The following is a 14,608-nucleotide window of genomic DNA, read 5'->3' as shown; positions in this document are numbered from 1 at the left end:
GCTTTTAGTTCAGCCAACGGAGGAGGGCCTGGACCAATACTAACAGAGAAGGTCGATAGGGTAATGCTATTACAATCTCTCAAAATACCTCCAATTCCTCCCTTCATCCCATTAGACTTGACAGCCCCATCAACATTAAATTTGTAAAAATCTATAGGGGGAGGCTGCCAACTTTGTTTCGAACTCCTATGAGTATTCTGGTAACCAAACTTGTCTGCTAGAGAGGGGTCCCCTACCAAAAAATCAACTTGAATTTGGATATTAGAAAACTTTGCTAGAAACCATCTAGCCAACCTAAATCTTATTAGGAAAAAGAGAGAGGTTATATCAAGGCTAGAATTTTCAAACACTACTGAATTTCTTGCTTTCCAAATAGACCAAAGAACTACTCCCGGAATGAATTTCCAAATGTTCGATTTTCTGTTTAGATCAGACCATGAACTTAGCAAAACTTGAGGATCATTAGGCAAAGCTGTATAGATGTCCCAAATCTTCAACATTCTGTTCCAAATATCCCCTGCAACTGAGCATGAGAAAAAAAGATGTTGGACTGTTTCTTCATTATTTTTACATAGTGGACATAGTGCGTCTTCCATAGGAATCCCCCTTTTCTTCAGCTCAATTCTGACTGCCAATTTCTTGTGTATGATTTGCGAAAGGAATGTTTCTACTCTAGGGGGAGCGAAACCTGACCAAACCCATCTTTTCCAAGAAAAACCACCTCCTTGACTATTTGATAGAGCCATCCTGCAGGATTTCACCGAGAACAGACCATCCCCCTTTCCAGACCAAGAAAGAAAATCCTCCATTGAGTCAGATAAATTAAAACAATTTAATGCTGCCATTAGTTCAATCCATTGATCCAATTCCCAATCACATAAGCTTTTTCTTGTTTGAACATTCCACACCCATCCATTTACATCAAAGCAACCAAAATCAACCACCTTACCCCTTTTATTGTTTGATAATGCAAATATCTTTGGAAATTGAATCTTCAAGGGTAGGTTATTGACCCAAACATCATTCCAAAATGAAATCGATTTGCCACTTCCCAATTGAGTCTTAGTATTCGACCTCAAACATCCTCTAATATCATCATCCTTCATATAATTATTGACAATTCCTTTCCAAATCCAGGAATCTTGAGTCGAAACAACGTTGCTAATTGACAGAGATAAAGTACTAGCATTGTGTTTGCTGCATATCATCCTTTTCCAAAGTGAATCTTTCTCATTTGCAAATTTCCACACCCATTTACCCAACAAAGCCCTATTTATGATATTCAAATTCAAAATTCCCAAGCCACCGTCTTCCAAAGGTTTACAAACTGCCTGCCAACTAACCCAGTGCATTCGATTTTTACTTGAGCTTTCCCCCCACAGAAAGTTAGACATCAAAGTATTAACTTTTTGCCTTACTTTGAGCGGCATTTTGAAAATGGATAAGAAAAAAATCGGTAACGATGATAATACCGATTTTATAAGCACTAATCTGCCCGCCATTGACAGTGAAGAAGCCTTCCAACCAGCTAACTTCTTGTTAAAATTCTGTAAAATCGGCTCCCAAAGTACTTCAGAGTTTTTCTTTGCACCTATAGGTAAGCCAAGATAATCCATAGGAAAACAGCCCACTGAGCATCCGATATCATTCGCCCATTCATTTAAGGTAGCATCTTCAACATTTATACAAAGCAATTTACTCTTAGATAGGTTTAAATGTAACCCTGTCATTAAACTGAAAATCCTTAGCACTCTTTTGATGTTCTGAATGCTAGTAAGAGAGTCATGACTAAACAGAATCAAGTCATCGGCGAACTGTAGGTGAGTCAAAAGGAAAGGATTAGCTGATCTACCAATATCAAACCCCTGGAAAAGTCCCAAATCAGAAGCTTTAATCACCATTAGATGTAGGAGTTCACCAATTAGATTAAACAGCAGAGGGGAAAGACTGCAGCCTTGTCTTAACCCTTTTGTTATTGGGAACTCCTCAGTAGGAGAACCATTTACTAGAACCGAAATTGAGGCAGAAGATAGACAATATTCAATCCAAGAAACCCATTTCTCCCCAAACCCCATAGCTTTCATTACTTTAAGAAGAATCGGCCATTCAACCGTATCATAGGCTCTTCGAAAATCAATTTTGAAGACTACCCCCTTCCTACCTTGCTTCCTCCAATAATCTATACCTTCATTAGCTAAGAATGCACAGTCAAGGAGTTGCCTACCCGAAATAAATGCGAATTGATAAGGACTAACCAAATCTGTTATACAAGAAACCAATCTTTTGGATAGAACTTTCGAAATGATTTTGTATAAACTGCCAACAAGGCTAATTGGCCTGTAATCTTCTAAGCTTTCTGGATTCAGTTTCTTAGGGATTAAGGAAATGAATGCATGATTAACCCCATGGTCCCATTTTCTTCCACTGTAGAAATCAAAGACAAACTTCATAATCTGCTCCTTTAACATAGGTTGAAAAATCCCATAGTAAAACCATCTGGTCCAGGGGCTTTATCACTAGCTGATGAAGAAATTGCTTCCCAAACTTCCTGTTCTGTAAAAACCTCCTCAAGACGATCCCTTTGCACAACAGATATCTTTGCAAAAATAAATTCAAATTCTCCCACTTCCAGCGTATTAATCGTGTTATAAGCTTTTTTGAAATAATCCAAGACATGAGCCTTAATCTGAACTGCATCTGTCAATTCTACACCATCCACCTTCAAAACATTAATGGCATTAAATCTGTTTCTGTTCAAGGCACTTAAATGAAAATACCTCGTATTCTTGTCTCTCTCTTTGATCCACCTCACTCTAGATTTCTGGCACCAAATGCTCTCCTCTATTCTGTGCAGTCTCCATAATTCACTTCTGAGCAACACTAACTGGTCTCTATCTTGAGGAGAAAAGGCCGCACCTTGTGATTTCAATTCCAACTCATTTATTTTGGAATCAATTTCTGAAATAGTCTCTGAGATCCCCATATATTTACTGCTGGACCAGCTCCTTATTTTCATTTTAGTACCTTTTAATAAATTAAAAATTCCCCTACCTCCCTTCTTCTGCAAATCAGCCAAGGAGTTTTCAACCAAATCATCAAAACCTTCTTCCTTTAATAGATAGTTGAAAAATCTGAAAGGTTTGGGACCCCAGTTCTGCCCATCTTCTTCCAGCACTATAGGGTTATGATCAGAGAGTGATTTGGGTAGAATTCGTTGTACCAATTTAGGGAACCCCTATAAAAAATTGCTACTAACCAGAAACCTATCCAGTGTTACCCACGTAGGCAACTCTCTATTGTTGCACTAAGTGTACATACCTCCTGATAAAGGGAGATCAATGAGGTTTGTTTGTTGAACAAAGGATCTGAGCAGATCTAGAGCATGCCAATTCTGTGCAACTCCATATTTCTCAAATGGATTAAGATAGGCATTCAAATCACCCCCTATGCATATTGGTAGATTTAAATTTGTAACAAAATTCGACAGCTCCCTAAAGAACTCATCCTTTTCTTCCTCCACTGACGGGCCATACACATTAATTAATACACACTCAAACTTATACAACTTGAACATTCCTGAGATTGCCACAAATCTACTGTTCTTTTCTTCCCTTGTAACTTGAAAAAAAGTTTCATTCCATAAACACATCAGGCCTCCTGCTGACCCATCAGCCGGATAAAAACTTTTTCCTTGAAGCATCTTACCCCCTAATCTCCTTCTTAACCCATTAAAACATTGATTCAATTTTGTCTCCTATAGAAATAAGACAATCGATTTATCCCTATTTACAAGACGGGCTACTGCTCTGACTTTTTCCTTTCTCCCTAAACCCCTTATGTTCCATGAAATAATTTTAAGATTTGACATTGGAATATTAAAACTTAAAACCCCTGAAAAGGAAGACTAAATTACTCCCTTTCTTTCCTAGACCCCTTCCTTTCCATCTTCAAAATTTCCTCTTCTAGCAAATGTTGTCCCCCTTTGAAATTAATCCCCAACATGTTGCAAACTTTTCTAGTAGCAATAGCTTCATTCAAAGCTCTAACAGAAGAGTGTGAAGACTTTGAGGATGATCTGTCTTTTTCCAAAGAATCTCTGACCATATTTCTATACTCCCTTCTATAAACTCTATCAAAAAAACTGATTGACACTTCCCTCTCCGAGCACACACTACCTGAACGTCGAGGAGCAATTTTTAGTCTCATCTGATTATTTAAGCTTTTTGTCCGATGAAGACATTGAACAGGAATTTTGGAAGAGGACAAAATCTCCTTTCTTTTGAACTGACCTTCCATACTTAACTCTGAACTGATTCCATCTTGATTCACTACATTTTCCTGCCTTACACACGATCTGGAAGAGCTATCCTCAGTCAGGCCAATCTGTTTATCATCCTTTTATTCTTCTTTGAACCAGCCCTCTGTTGGACAGAGAGTTTGTCTCTCTCAAAATCATTAAAATTCAGTGTATTAGTTGCTTCATTCTCCTGTCGACTTCTCAAGCCAACATGCTGCTCTTTATCCATATCAACATCCGGTTCAGTGTTTGACATTTCTTTCTCTCCTCCTATCTTTTCTTTCTCCAACGTAACTGCACCCTCCTCTGCAACTTCTCTATGATTAACTGAAATGGTATTGGGCTGGCACATAAATCTACCAGTACCATTCTTCTCCCCAACCCACTTAAGAATAAATGCAGGCCCAGTAGGGATAATTTTCCTTACTGGTGAAAAATCAACCCCAATTTCATCTGATTGGGCTTTATCCTCTGATTCAAAAGTTTCCCTTAATCCCAACCCCACGTGATTTCTTTTCTGGTTACTCATATTTTCCATAAAAACTGACAGCCCACAATTAGCAATTTCTTCAGTTGACTTACTCGATGGGACTTGTCCCCTACTGACTCAATTCACTCCACTATTCTGTTTATTTTTCAGCCAAGATAAGACTTTATGCCTGGCTTCCTCTGATAACTCCTGATTAGTAGCTTTTGCCAGAGTAGGTCGTTGTCTATCTCCCTGCACAGACATGACATAATCACTGTGCAAAATTTTTGAAAATTTCTCCTCTGTCTTCCCCACCAATTCTTCTGGTTTTTTCAAAACAGAACCCAGGGATAACTTCACTTTGAACGATCTTCCATAAGAACCAATAGTGACCATATCAGGGACATCGAATGGACTTTCCAGTCATAGTAGTACTTTTGCCACTGATAAATCCAATCTGCTCTTTGAATCTTCATTAAAACAAATGAATTTTCCCCATTTCCCGATAAGTTTTTCCATGAATGCCTCATTCCAGCACAATAGAGGCACTCCGAACATCTCTACTTGGCAAAGGGCCAATGGAACTCCATCATTCAGAACTGGAGCCAACCAATCGAAACATAAGCATAATTCTTCTTTCTTATTCTTCCATACGTATATAAGCTCCTCTATCGTATTGAATGTAATGATGCAAGCATTCCATGCATAACCCCATTTCGATATCTCAACTCCCACTCCCTCGATTTTCAAAGCTTCCTTTATCGAATCTTGTTCATAGGAATGTTTCATTATCCCTGTTAATGATCACTTAACCCACTCTGAACGGTTCCCCGGAATGTGCATCTCCTATACGTTCCTAACACCATTTGCATTCTGTTTTGCACCCTTCAGTTATTCCCCTGAAACTTGTTCTCTTCTCGCATTAAGGCCATTATTCACAACATCCTTATAAGATCTTTCATCCTTCAAACTTCTCACCGATAGAAATTTCTTCTCGGTTTGTGTTTTTTCCTGTTTACCTGACTTGTTTCCCATCAACCTCTTCCCTTCAGCAGCTTCCTTCCTCATAGTCTTTTGATATTTAGCAATCCCTACTGAAATCCTTTTCCCATCAATCCACTTACCATGAGTATATTGAATTGCCTTCTTTCTACTTTCTTCATCAGTAAATTGGACAAATGCAAAGGTTGAAGACTTGTAATTTGGTTTCTCTAAAAAACGTGGGATAAAAATTCTCATAATCTGACCATAAGGACTAAAAAGATCCCTTAATCCACCTCTCGTTACTCTCTTACTAAGATTATCAATGAACATAGTCCATTCCTCATCAGAGACATTGGACTTTTTCGAAAACTCTCTCTACCTCTCGCACTCATTCTCTCAAGTTTAAATTTCATCACCTTTTTAATTATGGTCGTTCAATTGATTGAATTGAAAATTGATACGTCTCTGTGTATTTGATTGTCTATAATAAGCCTAAGATAAACAGTTATGAGAATAATCTCTAAAGTGTTCTAAAATTTATCTACAAAAATGCAATTTTTTGTCAGCCACTATGTTGATTTCCTTATGGTCCTATGTTATTGCTGAATACTCAATATTGACAAGTACAGAATTTGATAGATCCCCATTCTTAATAGTAAAGTTATTACTAATGAAAAATGTTTAGAATAAAAGAAATTAAAGAGGATTAATAGCTAGGAGAGAGAATGGGAGCGAGAGTTAGTGAGAGAGAGTGAGGTTTCGAAATGTAAATTTTCTGCAGGCAAATACAGCGATGTCCAAGGAGGAGGTTCATGGTCAGCCTTCGTTGATAAACTCAGTAGAAGAGTGCATCGAAGTGCAATAAGGAAATGTTTTAGTTATCATGGCACAGTAATTAAGGTGTTCATTCCTTTTATTAACAAGAGACCGAAGTACAAGGTGAGTACTTTTGCATTTGTTCATTTTGCAAGTAAAGAGGATCTGTATAATGCAATGGATAAGATGAACAATGTTATGGTGGATGGGACGAGAATAGCAGTGACAGTAGCGAAATATGACAAGGTATTAGGGTCGAGGAGTCAGTTAGGTGCTAGAGGGGAGAGTGCAAATAGTGTTGAAGAAGGAGGGGTGAAGGGTAGAAGGCAACCATCTTCAGTGGAAGTGGTAGGGAAGACAGAACTGTTGAATAGTTTTCTTGATGGCAGGACGTACAAAGAAACGGTAGGTGTGAACAAAGATCAAGAGGGTGCTAAAGCGAACCAAAGAATTTCGAAGAAGGTTAGAAAGCCTTTGGAAGTTTTTATTCCGGTGGAGGAAAGGGCATGGCTGAAATCATCCCTGACTGGTATTTGCAAGGCACTTTTCGAAGTGGAGTTTGTGCAGAAGGCCATTTGGAATAAGGGTTTCAAAGCTAAGGTGATAAGGTGAGGTTTTGCTAAGAACGCTTGCATGGTAGTTTTCCAATCGGAGGAGGAGATGAGTAACGCGATGGAAGATAGGTGGGAAGCTCTGTCCTTCTGGTTTGAAAGGCTGGAACCTGTTTCGGATGATGGGATTATTCCCTTAGCTTATTGTGCGATCTCCATGATAGGAGTCCCTTTAAACTGTTAGTCAGTTCCTTTCTTTACCAATTTGGCATCCAGATGGGGTAAGTTAGTGAAGATTAAGGAAGAAACTGCTCAAAAAGTGGATTATAGAGTTGTAAAGATGCTTCTATGGGTCCACAGTCCATTTGATATTCCATAACATATCATAATTAATACGTATGGGAGGAAGTTCATGATAAAAATGAAGGTTGAATGTTGTGGAATTTTTTCCAGAGTTAACAGATATGGTGGAAGATGATGTGTCCGAACAAGATCCATGGAAGAGAATTCCTCGGAATGGAGCCAAGAAAATGTTAAAACAAGGCAGGTCTAGCAATCGGGATTACAGGAAGTTTTAGAATCCCAAAATAGGGTGGAGGCATGGGTTCAAGGTTCACATCTAAGCAAAGACTCAGATCTCGAGGAGTGTTTGAGTTTGAACAAAGGTTCAAAAAAAAGAGTCTCTGTTGACTTATGTGACGAAGTGATAGCTGCAGCAGCTGTCTCCACCCAGCTGAAAGTGTCAGGAAAAGTGATTGAAGGTAAAGAAGTTGCGAAAAGTATGGGAGGTGATTTTTTAGAGCTTGATAAGGTTGATCGGGCTAATGGGCTTCAAAGAGACTTGGAATTTATGGGAAAGAGTGGGCTGGATACAGAGGGTTTGAGATTAACCGCAGCTTGTCATGTTCCAGCAACTGATATTTTTGTTGAGCAATTTCGGCCTGCTGTTCAGTCAGGGGCAGTTCTCACTGCCCAAACCAGAAATTCGGGCAAGAGTGTTTCTGGTAGTAAATCAAAAAGAGGATTATGCAACCGAGTTTATTCGAGATCAAGGAGGGGGGGAGCTAAGAGTTGTGCTGGTACAAGTTTAGACTTTGTATGTTAAGATGAGGTCGAGGGAGGGGTAGAGGAATTAGAGTGCTGGAATGTGAGCAAACTGCTGGGAGTTACATTCATAAGGGAAAAAAGCATTCATGAAAGGGCAGCTGCCTCGCTTAAGGAAAGAGAGATGAATGGGGGAAGTTAAGGGGTAATGTCTAAAAGGGTTTTTATTGACAGAGATGATTAATTGGAAAATAATGTCTTGGAATGTTAGGGGTTTGGTAGGAGGGTAAAAGCTAGAGCTGTTAGCAAGTTTGTTGATGAGAATAAACCTTTAATTTTATTTGTACAAGAACCGAAATTGGAAGTTGTAAGTCGTTCTTTACTTAGGAAAATGGGTGGAAAATTGTTGACTGGTTCGTTAGTTTCACCGGCTGAAGGTTCTGCTGGAGGAATAATAACATTATGGAATGAGAAAGAGTTTGTTGTGCAGCAATAAATTATACAGCAGAGATTCATGGCAATAATGGGTACTTTTGAAGGTATCTCAAAGGCTTGTTGTTTTATAAATGTGTATGATCCAAGTGTTGAGTCAGAAAAAGAGCAGTACTTTACAGATCTTTTGACTTTTATGGAGACTGTTAATGGTCCGGTGTGTGTAGGAGGGGATTTTAATGCAGTGCTATCACAGGAGGAAAAATTAGGGGGTGTTGTAAATCCAGTTACACTTGGTATATTCAGTAAGTTTGTGTATAAATCAAAATTGGTGGATTTACCGTTGTCGGGAGGTCGTTTTACATGGTGCAATAACAGGGAATACCCTACGTATGTCAGATTGGATTGCTTTCTGGTTGATCAAAGGTTCCCATCATTGTTTCCCAAGATTACTCAAATCTTACAGTCTAGGTCTGTTTCGGGCCATAATATGATTCAGCTGGAAAATTTTGAAATTAACTGGGGACCTAAACCATTCAGGATGTTTAATTATGTATTGGAGGAGGTTGACTTTTGTGAGATGATGAATGAGGAATTTCAAAATCTTCGAAATCAGGGAAACAACAATGCCATTTCTAACATGTTGAAGGGAGTTGAGGGAGCAATCAAAAGATGGTCTAGAAAAAGTTATCTTGACATTCCTGCAAGAATAACTAGCCTTGAGAAAGATATACAGATGATGGAATTGGATTTGCAACAAGGTAGTTCATCGGTGTCTATGAAGCATTTAGTGGAAGCGAAGAAAGAATTATGGGAGTTGTATAAGAAAGAAGAATCAATTTGGCATCAGAATGGAAGGAGATATGAATACAAGATTTTTCCACCAAAGTGCAGGAGCTAGAGGAAGGATGAACAGGATTAATACTCTAAAAGTAAACAGTGATGTTATTTCAGATTCTATTTTAATCAAGAACTCAGTGGAGGATTTCTTTAAAGGGGTGTTTAATCAAAAGGATACCTTGATTGTTGAAGATTTGGATTTTGAGATTTTAAGACTCTCAATAGATCAAAACAGGGTACTTGAAAATACATTTTCGGAAGAGGAAATATGGGATGCAATTGCTCATTCGGACAGCAACAAAGCACTTGGCCCCGATGGTTAGAATTTGGGGTTTTTTAAGAAATTTTGGGGGAATTTAAAAAGACTTGGTGGTGTTTTTTAGGGAGTTTCACCAAGGGAAGGAATGGGACTTGGAGGTGAATCATTCTTTTATCTCTCTTATTCCTAAGAGAGTGAATCTGGAGGGGCTACAAGATTTTAGGCCTATTAGCCTTGTTGGAGGGTTATATAAAATCCTATTTAAGGTACTAGCTAGAAGGTTGAGTCTTTGCATTAATGAAATAATAAGCCCCTCACAATTTGCGTTTATTCCGGGGAGAAAATTATGGATTGTTCGTTTATTGCAAATGAGGGTATCGACTATTGGAGGAAAAAGGGTTTGAAAGGGATAGTGTTCAAAGTAGATTTTAAAAGAGCATATGATTCGGTAGATTGGTCTATTTTGATGAAAATAATGTGTAAAATGGGGTTTGGGGTTAAGTGGTCTTATTGGATCAATCAATGCATGTCTACAACAACAATTTCAGTCTTAGTTAATGGACACCTACAGAAAAATTTCAAACATTACGAGAACTTTGACAGGATTGCTCGTTATCTCCAATGTTGTTTAATTTGGTTTGAGAGTTACTACATTTGATGATGGCTAAAGCAGTGGAAAAATGACTATTTTCATGCTTCGAGTTAGGAAATCAAGAGAGGTTATTTATGCTGTCACATTTGCAATTTACAGATGACCTGATTATCTTTAGTAAGGCTTTTGTCCGAGAGTTGAAGAATGTTAGAAGGGTGTTGCTAATTTTTGAATTGTTGATGGGTTTGCAGTTGAATTTATCTAAGAGTAAAATCTTTGGAATTAATGTCGAACCGGACGTGTTAGCAGGCTGGGCTAATGAAATCGGCTGTTCAGTGGGTCATTTTCCAACATATTACTTAGTTTTACCGTTGGGGTCCAAGAGGAATTCTGCAGCCTTATGGGAGCCAATTGTTCAAAGATTTCATTCAAAATTGACTGGTTGGAAGGTTAATTTCCTATCTCTAGCTGGAAGGGCATTTTTAGTAAAGTTAGTCCCGTGTTCTCTTCCCACAAATTTTCTTTCTCTTTTTAGAATTCCAGTGGGTGTGGTGAAGGAATTGAATTCCATTATGGTTGCCTTCCTTTAGGGGGTTCGTCTGAGAAGAGGAATATTCATTGGGTGAATTGGAAACTGGTTTGCAAGCCGAAGAGGTTGGGGAGATTGGGAATTTTGAATTTGATGCTTCTAAATAGAGCTCTTTTGGGTAAATGGGTATGGAAATTTGCTACGGAGAAGGACTCGTGGTGGAAAAAGGTGGTTTGTTGTGTGTATAATATTGAATTTAATTCGTTCTTGACTGCGAACTCATTGTCCTCTTGGGCTTCTTGGATTTGGAAGAGAATTTTAAACAATTTCTTTTCTGATGATGATTTCGGGGACTGTCTGAGGAAGAACTTATGTTTGAAGATGGGGAACGGTGAGTCAGTGCAATTTTGACAGGATTCTTGGTTGGGTTCGATTCCTTTAAAAGTTAGGTTCCCTAGGATTTTTTCTCTATCAATGAATAAAGATGGTAAAGTTGTAGAGTTTAGAGAAAATTCTCCTTCCGGGTGCTGTTGGGATATAAGATTGAGAAGGAATCTAGTGGACTGGGAGGTTGAACAATGGTTGTAGCTTATGTCCTTGTTGAATACTTCATCTCTATCATCCTTGCAAGAAGACTGCTGGGTTTGGACAGGGAATGGGAAGGGTTTTTTTCAGCTAAATCTTGTGTTAAGTGTTATTTTGATTGGGTTGGTAATGAGGAATATGAAGGCATTTGGGACAGCATTGTATGGGCAGGGGTTGCTCCTCCAAGGGTGGAAACCTTTGTCTGGCAGGCTGCTCACCAGAGAGTGGCAGTTAGAGGAATTAATAAAGCGAGTAATAGGAATTGAAGACTCCTCTTGTCCGTTGTGCGGTAAGTGTGTGGAATCGGTTTCTCATCTTTTTGTACATTGTGAGGTTGTAAGGTGTTTGTGGAGTAGATTCTTATCATCATGGTATGTATCTTTTGTTGTTCCTCGGACACTGTTGGATTTCATAATTGTTTGGGATGATCTAGTCCCGAACTCCACCATTTGGAAGTTCATCTTTAGGGCGGTGTTGTGGTCGATTTGGAAGTGCATAAATGAAATTATTTTTGGGAAAGGAAAGGTAGATGGTCCGTTATTGTTCTTCCTTGTTCGTTTTAAGATTGCATCATGGTTTGTTGCGAGATTTAAAGATGTTCAGATCCACTTTGATTCTCTTGTGGGTGATGTTAGACTTGCTAATTTGGGGGTAAGAAGGAAGAAGGGTAGTCTTTCTTCCACCTGCTGGATTCCTCCCCCCTCAGGTTAAGTTAAATGTTGATGGTGTGATGTCCAAGGACTGGGATAAAGGAGGCATAGGTGGCTTGATAAGGGATTCTGAAGGGCTGCAGCATGGTTCGTTTTCTGAGAAAATTGGGGGTGGTCCTCTTATTCTTGCAGAGTTGTTGGCTATCAAAAGAGGGTTGTTATTTATGGAGGAGAAAGCTTGGCTTCATTTCCAAGGGTCATCCTAGAATCGGATTCCCTAACTGCTCTGAAATGGATTAAAAATCCATCTTTATGTACTCCTATGTTCCAGTTTTTGGTAAAAGACATTGTTGCCTTAGTGGAGAGTATAAATGTTATTGTTAGGTATATTTTGAGAGCTGCTAATTGTGAAGCTAATATATTAGCTAAAGAAGGTATAGGATGATTAATAGGGTATGAGTTAGGCAGTTCTGCTATTCAGCTGGTTATTTATGTTCTTTGTGGGATTCTTAAGTCTTATGTTGTAACAAAAGCTACCTAGGATAAGGCTTTGTATTATTCTGATATTCAGGGTTTTAAAAAACGGTCCGCAATCGCGATTTCAGCCGCGATATAGCGGTTTCGCCGCCGTCTGAGTTACCCGCGACGGCCGCAATCACGGTAAATCCGAAATAACCGAAAACGCGACCGCGATTTGAAACCCTGCTGATATTAATAAATTATAAGGCACTATTTTCTTCCTTCCAATACCTTCGTGTTATTGTAGTAACATGGAGGTCAAGAAGGGGGGTTTTAATGAGGCCTTCCCTATTTCTATCAAAAAAAAAAAAGAAATTAAAGAGAAATTCAATCAGACAGGTTCTTTTAATGCCTATCTCCTTACATTAAAGGACTCCTCGACACATCAATTGTGCAAGATCCAATAGAACTTGAAGCGCTATTGTATTATAGCTAAGTCACAAGGCCTAGAAACGCATTGGCGCTAACCTTGACAACAATGTGATACACTGAAAAAAAATCCTAACGTTTTGGAATAGTTAAAAATTAAGGCCTACTCATAAAGTTGGAATAAATCAACATATGGTCCATCAAGGGGCAGCATGGCATTAAAATGTAACATGGATTAGATATTTAGTAGGTTCAAAATATGCCCAGATAAATATGTTTAATTTTTTTTATAGGAAGTGGAGGCCTCGTTAAAAACCCCCTTCATGATTAAAGGAATACCAATCGGTATTACTTAATCAGCGGAAAGAGGAAAAGAGTGTCAAATTTCATAAATAACTGAAAGATTACATAACGTTAATAACAGACAATCCCCTTACAAAAACAACCCGAAACACACCAAATAAAACATCTAACACTCAAGAAAAAACATCAAAACCCAACAAACAAAACAATACACTACCCAATACCAGCCTTAGCTAATGTATCAGCTTCAATATTAGCAGTTCTGTCCACCCATCTGATAGCACCCTGGAAAACTCTTATCATATCTGCAATTTCTTTAACTAAATCACGAAAAAATGCAGGACAGTTATCAAAGTTCTTAACCCAATCCACTGCAAGTTTGCTGTCAGATTCAACAATCCACCGAGCCTTAAAACTCTGAAGAATTAATTCAAAGATAATTAGACCCCTTTTTATGGCTATAAATTCCAGCAAAGTAGGAGGGCCTGGAACAGCTGTTTCTTTGAAAGAACCCTTGATATCGCCAAACTCATCTCTTAATAAACCGCCTACACCACTCTTTCTCTAATCTTTGCAAACTGTTGCATCCACATTCAATTTTAGGTAACCCTTAAGAGGGGGGATCCAGGAGATAACTTTATGAACCGAATTTCTAGAAGAACAACAAGAATCTGCAATAGATGGATCAATAATAAGTCTTTAGAGGTAGGAACATCGTTGAACTTAGCTAAGAACCATGAAGCAAGCCTAATCCTAGCCATGAAAAATAGCTCAACCTGATCTAAAGACCTTCCTTCGAACACCACCTCATTTCTGAATTTCCAAATAGTCCAAAACACTACTCCCGGAATTAAGGACCAAACAAAAGAAGCAGGCACCATATCAAACCAAGCAAGTAAAAATCCTTGAGCATTAACATGAAGAATTGAACTAAGTTTCCAAAAATTCAGAAACTTATTCCAAATGGACCATGCAACTGTGCAGGAGAAAAATATATGAGTGACAGATTCAAACTCCTTTTTACACATAGGACAAGAAATATCAACAATCCCCGAAACCCCTCTTTTCTGTAATTCCGACTTTACGACCAATTTTTGGTGCGCTAATTGCCACATAAAAGCTTCTACTTTTGGAGGCACCAACCCCTTCCAAATACAATTTTCCTAAAATTTGTCTTCTGCCGATTCTAAAAAACAGGTCTTCAAACAAGAGTTGACAGAAAAAATACCTTCCCCGTTCCCTCTCCAAATCAAACCATCTTTGAACTCTTTGAAGAGACAAAAGTTATGAATGATGGTTAGAAAATTTGAAAACTCTTCCAGCTCCCAATCACACAGGTTTCTTCTCAACTAAACATACCAAGACCACC

At 38.5% G+C, this 14,608-nt stretch overlaps 1 protein-coding gene across 1 annotated transcript in view; it reads right to left on the bottom strand.

Annotated features, from left to right (window-relative positions):
• The window catches only part of LOC120139014, a 73,637-nt gene that overhangs the window by 39,990 nt on the left and 19,039 nt on the right, over positions 1 to 14,608 (bottom strand). The window lies entirely within an intron of this gene.

This window comes from Hibiscus syriacus, unplaced genomic scaffold, assembly GCF_006381635.1.
Source record: "Hibiscus syriacus cultivar Baekdansim isolate YM2019G1 unplaced genomic scaffold, ASM638163v2 tig00110718_pilon, whole genome shotgun sequence".
NCBI classification, from domain to species: Eukaryota; Viridiplantae; Streptophyta; class Magnoliopsida; order Malvales; family Malvaceae; genus Hibiscus; species Hibiscus syriacus.
The sequence above is the reverse complement of the archived record's forward strand: the minus strand, read 5'-3'. Positions and strand labels throughout refer to the sequence as shown.